Source organism: Crocodylus porosus, unplaced genomic scaffold, assembly GCF_001723895.1.
Source record: "Crocodylus porosus isolate Cpor-Errol unplaced genomic scaffold, CroPor_comp1, whole genome shotgun sequence".
Taxonomy (NCBI): Eukaryota; Metazoa; Chordata; order Crocodylia; family Crocodylidae; genus Crocodylus; species Crocodylus porosus.
The window spans coordinates 35,693,279-35,699,159 of record NW_017728943.1 but is presented as its reverse complement, the minus strand read 5'-3'; the positions used below and the strand labels follow the sequence as shown (position 1 = coordinate 35,699,159).

At 48.7% G+C, this 5,881-nt stretch overlaps 1 protein-coding gene across 1 annotated transcript in view; it reads right to left on the bottom strand.

Annotated features, from left to right (window-relative positions):
- Positions 1–5,132, bottom strand: part of C1D (C1D nuclear receptor corepressor) — a 21,776-nt gene extending 16,644 nt beyond the window's left edge. The window contains exon 1 of the mRNA XM_019549152.1: positions 5,023–5,132. The gene's annotated coding sequence lies outside the window, so the exon portion shown is untranslated. The remainder of the gene's footprint in view (positions 1–5,022) is intronic.
- Positions 5,133–5,881: the final 749 nt, after the last annotated feature.

The following is a 5,881-nucleotide window of genomic DNA, read 5'->3' as shown; positions in this document are numbered from 1 at the left end:
CGCAGCTGGAGGACCGCATCCAGTTCTGGGCCCCGCACTTCAGGAGGGATGTGGACAGCATGGAGAGGGTCCAGAGGAGGCCACTCGCATGACCATGAGAAACTGCAGGACCTGAACCTGTTCAGCCTTCGCAAGAGAAGGCTGAGGGGGGACCTGGTGACCATCTATAAACTCACTGGGGGGGGGTCACAAGGGTTTGGGAGAGACCTTGTTTCCCCTGGCACCCCCTGGCATAACAAGGAATAACAGCCACATGTTGTTAGAGAGTAGGTTTAGATTAGACATCTGTAAGAACTACTTCACAGTTAAGGCGGCTAGGATCTGGAACCAACTTCCAAGGGAAGTGGTGCTGGTTCCTATCCTGGGGGTCATTAACAGGCTTGATGCCTACCTGGCTGGAGTCATTTGAGCCCAGTTTTTCTCCTGCCCAGGTGGGGGGTTGGACTTGAAGATCTACAAGGTCCATTCCAACCCGACTTCTATGATTCTTGATGACACTGCATGAAATTGTCTAAAAATGGCTTACGGAGCCTAGTTTCACTGCTGGACCATTTAGATTCAGACTGGCTGGTTCTAATTTGAACTTTTCAGCCTGATCCCCATAACTTCTAAAACTGTTTTTATTCCCTGTGCAATATTTTCAGCTGTCCTAGATTCCACATCTTGTGCTCTTTTTGCTGACATAATAGGTTTCCCCTCCTGAACAAATCCAATATACGCTGGCTCTTGCACAGCTCCAGACCTGTCAGCGAATCCATCAGCAAGCACAGTGATAAACCTAACTTTCTTTATGCATGTCTGCAATGTTTCCTCAAGAGACTATACAATTACTTTAAATAAGTCGTCCACTTGAACAGTGTTAATATAGTTTGATCCAAGATTAAGACCATTTTTAACTGGCAGATTACAAAGCATTTCAAACTCTCTGAAACCAAAAGCAAGTTTAGGTCACTTTATGTAGTACTTTATAGAAAAATCTAACAATAGGAACTTCTCGTGCACACAGTGACATTTCTGGCTTACATATAACAACATGTGAATGGCCAAACCAGATCAGGCCCAACATCCCATCTCTAATGGTAGACAGTATCAGGTGTTTCAATGTAGAAACTTTTAAGGCACAAAGATGGGATACCATGCAAAAAACCTGTTGGGGGCAAATTATCTCATGGTTACAGATGGGCTTCAGATCTAAAGAGTTTTCCATTCCAAAACTTAGCACCAACAGAATGGATATCAAAAAATTCCAGACTTCTATCCAGCCTATATTAAGTTCTTGGCTTCAAAAACATTTTGTGGCAACACTTCCAGTTTAATCAAAAAGTGTGTGAAGAAATTATTTTCTGTAATCAGTACTGAATTTCCCATGTTTTCATTTACTTGAACGTCTCTTGTTCTTGTGTTAGGAAACACGGAGAACAAAAGCTCCTGACAGATCTTCCCTTTTACCATTTGTAAACTGGCTATGCTTTTGAGGCCTTTCACAACTTGATGGCATAACTTGATTTCAGCCTTTGGATGTAGCACAATCATGTCTAAACACCAACACTCCAAGGAATAGGCAGAATCCTATTGATTTTGGAGAAAACTAGAATAGGGAAAATCTCTTATATCTGCCAGTATATGTGGCAAGCACCAGACTTGGCCCCATACACTGCATGCAGCATGTGGGGGATGAACTTGGCACTACAAGTACGGCATGTGGCACAGGGGGCTTCTCCGGGGGCCATGCTGCATGCAGCACCCATGCCAGACTGGCCTTGCATACTGGTTCCAGGGTCAGCCTAGATCAGGCCCACAGATTGGTCTTACAAACTGGAACCAGAGCTCAGGGCTGGTCTGGAGCAGGCACCTCATGCAGCAAGTGCCTTGTACTGGCTTCACACGAGCTCCAGACTGGTCCAGTTCGCTTGCTGCACGAGATGCCTGCAGATTGGCCCTGTGCCCCTCAGCCAGCCCGTGGGGCTGAATGAGCTTGACACCCCTGTTCTAGACAGCAAAAAGAGAAATTATCATGATGGGGAAATGCAAGAGACACAGAGAATTCCTGAACAGGAAGAACAAAGAAAATAACAAACTATTCAGGAAAACGCAAAGTCCTCTACCATAACTGAAAAGCAGAATAATAGGATGCGGTAAAAAGGGGAATTGAGATATGCAGATGCTGGGGGAGGGGTAGAAAATATAACAGATTCTGAAATTGGAGGAAGATGTGATGGAGGCTTGCAGAACCCTTGAAAATCAGGAAAGAAGAATGAAAGATCATGGGGAATGGAGGGAAGTGGGTAACGAGGAAACTGGAGAGGCAAAGGAAGGAATAGAGGGCCACAGAGAATTCCTTGTGAGGGAGACAAGAGCCACCAGTATGGAAGAGAGCACTATAAAAATGTTGCAGAGCTCCTCAGAAGAGTGAAGAGGGGCTGCAGGGAGTGGAGAAGGGACTGAAATGAAGAATGCAAGGAACCCTTGTTGTGTGCAATGAGTTCAAGGCAAAGAAACTACAAAGTATGCAACCCCCTGGTTTTATATGTCTCTCATTTCCAATCTTATCTCTTTCATATGCCCTTGATCATTCTCATTCCTCCTTCAGAGACTCTTCTTTCAGCCCTAATTCCACAATATCCTCTCCAAAGCATGCCAGACAGTACTGTGCCCAATATTCTAGATGCAACTGCACCAGTGATTATCTGAAGGAATTAATGATATTCTTTGTATTATTCACTATTTTATTTCTTATGCACTTTAAGATCTTGCCAGCTTTTTTCACTGCAGCTGCACACTGAGCAAAGGTCTTCATTTCACATAAGCAAATCAGTCATGGACATGCAGTGAACTGATTTTCAACATCTTATGGCCACTTAAAAGAGGAATACCCTTATGGAAAGCTATGCATTCTTTCTGCAAATTACTCAAAACACTTCCACTTCCCAATAGGAAACCCGTGAATTCTGGAAAGCACTTTTATGTCTAAAGTTGCTCCTATTCCTGGACACACACTTCCGTATTACTTGGTTTATGCTTTCTTTACCAAGGCCCACCTATACTGCTGTATCCAGTTGCATCCTGCATCTTTTCCTTGATTAACACCTTTCTTTCAATTTATTTAACCTAGGAACTACTCCAGACACCTCCATGCTTTTGTTATAATCAACTAAGTCTCTGTATTTCTATAAGCACATTATAAACCAGTATGCGGGGGTCGGACTAGATGATCTGCTCAGGTCCCTTCCGACCCTAGAAACTATGAAACTGAGGACTACTTTGCCAGTTAAACTGCTCTACCAATACAAAACACCATTTGCAATAGTGAGGCTGTAATAAAGGGCAGAGAGGGAATGTCTTCCAGCTAAAATTCAAGGTGCATTTTATAACAGCAGGAGAGGCTCATGTTGTAATCCAGGGTTTACTACACCAACTTAGCAAATTAAAATATTGCTTACCCTTCTGGCAAAAATAAAATAAAATAAAATAAACCAAACCAAGCTAACACAGCCCATTCTTTGCACGACCAGCCTGTGACCTCTCTTAAAGCCAAGCTGTTTCTTGCAGCAGCCAGCCCGAAGTTTTCAGGGCTCCTGAAGTTGCTACATAACCTACACCAACGTACAATGGAAAACTATACTAAATGTTACCTACTGCCATTCACTGGGTCAGAAAGAAGGTCCATCTTGCCTGTCTTCACTCCCTCCCAGAGAAGAAGCAGTGGTACACCCCAGGTGAGGGCAGGGGTCCTCGGTGGGCAAGTCTGTATTCCACTCTGATCCCAAGAGCTACAGGGGACCTTAGCTGGCAGCTCATTCAGGGAGCTGTCTCCATGGGTGTGTATTTGGCACACTTTACAGACACCTCTGATACCTGTGCATTTTTCCCCACCAGAAGAAGACCTTGGCACATGCCAACCTTGAGTGCACCAGGGTGCAGCTGTTTTTTTTGCCTACTCTAGACCTTGCTGCTGAGGTTCTGGCTATACTTCTCCCTGCACCATTTTTGTTAAGCACTCTCTATCCCTAGCCAAGTCCAGGAAGGAAGGAGGGTCTTGCCAGGGGGAACACAGGTGAGTGTGGGGCTGGCTATCTTCTTCCTCTGAGCACATCAGAAGGCAGCTTCAGCAGTTGGCATCTGCAGGCTCGCTTGATTCCTTCAGTGGGCACTGGGTGCTGAATGCTTTACTCAGCATCTCCTTCTGAGTCTTGTGTTTTGGACCTGTGACCTCACCCCTTTCCCTGTTTTCTTTCTTATTATTCCAAGCAATCTGCTCTTGCATTCACAGTGGCCTCCCTTTATATAGCTGATCGTGGTGGAGCCGGGCACACGTTTCCGCAGCACAACAAACAGGCCTGCGTCACACCTCTGGTGTCCAGAGGTTCCCGCGACCCCTTCAGTGGGCAACCGGCCAGTGCACTCCACTCGCTGTCCCTCACCATTCACCTGACACCCCTTCCTCTTTTCTCCGTATGTTTGTCCCCCACATTCAGCTGATGGATCCCCAGCCACCTCCCTCGTTAAGGGTGGCTTGTAATTTTCCACCATGAGGGAGGCCCACTCTTTCAGCACATCCAGCAGGCCGCATGGCACCAGGGCAGTAAGCAAAGCCAAAAGGGAGAGGGAGCAGAGTCCGACTGGGGGAGGTAGGGGCCTTGCCCTCTTCCACTCACAGCCTCCAGTACTACGGGCTAGGAAGCCCAGCTACAGAGGCCGTGCCCCTCGCTGCCCTGAAAGAGGCCTGGCAGGGCAGTGCAGGGCTCTCACTCACTGGAGGTACAACCTTCCCCTCCTCTGAGGCGGAGAGAACCTCCAGCGCCCTAGCGCCTGACACAACAACCCCGGAACCTTCTGCGCCTGCGCCTAGCACTGAGCTGCGGGGCCACAGAAGCCTCGACCCCCCGCGCCACACCTTTGCGCCTGCGCGCCCCCCACACCGAAACTTGGGAACCCTGCCCCGGGCACTCGCCCACGTGCTCCGAGCCCGCCTGCCCGCCCGCTGCCGCTGCATGCCGCACGCCTTACACACCGGCCCGCTACCTCGGCGCGGCAGGCCCTGCTCCTGCTGCCGCTGCTGCTACTACCGGGGGAGGCGGGGCGGGGCGGGGGCGCCGCTGTCCCCGCGAGAAGCGCCCTGGGGCGGGGCCCGGAGCCGCGGTGCTGGGGGCGGGATGCGCGCGTGCCACGAGGCTGGGGAGGTCTTCCGCAGTTCGCTTTTTTTTTTTAAATTTAGAGAACATTTGAAAAAAAATGCTTTGGTGGAAGCAGCGGCACGTCGTTCATGTTGCCTGGGGTGGATGGCGGACAAGGGCCAGGGCTGTGCTACCACGGGAAGGGGCGGGCCCGCCACAGCTCCGCTGCCGTCAGCACCCGGCGCGCCAGCATCTTCCGAGTGGAGGCTGTTAGTGTTTTTGGCACTCCGCTCCCAAACGTTGCCGAGCCCTGGTCTATACGCACGCTCAGGGTAGTGAGGGGTGCATTAATTAGAGCACCTCTCAAGATACCTATAGGCTATACATGAGGGTGCCTATACATGTGGACACCTATGCACATGCCCTCATTAGCACTCGATTTGTGGGGCATTTGTACATATACACTTGTCTGCGCTAAAGGGCCAAAGACTCAACACGTCAGCAGGCTCAGTTAATGGAGTGTGCGGAGCATGCAAGCTGATGTGCCTGGCACTGCAACGCACACATTTGTACAAATGATGAAATGTGCGTCAGCGCTGAGCAAATGGCAGCAGTGCACTTTTGAACTAAAACACCTTCAATGTGTTTTAGTTCAAAAGCATGCTACCACCATTTTCTCAGAGCTGACGCTCATTTCGCTGTTTATACAAATACATACGCTGCAGTGCCAGGCACTTTTAAAAGTTCCCTCAACGAGCTTTTAAAAG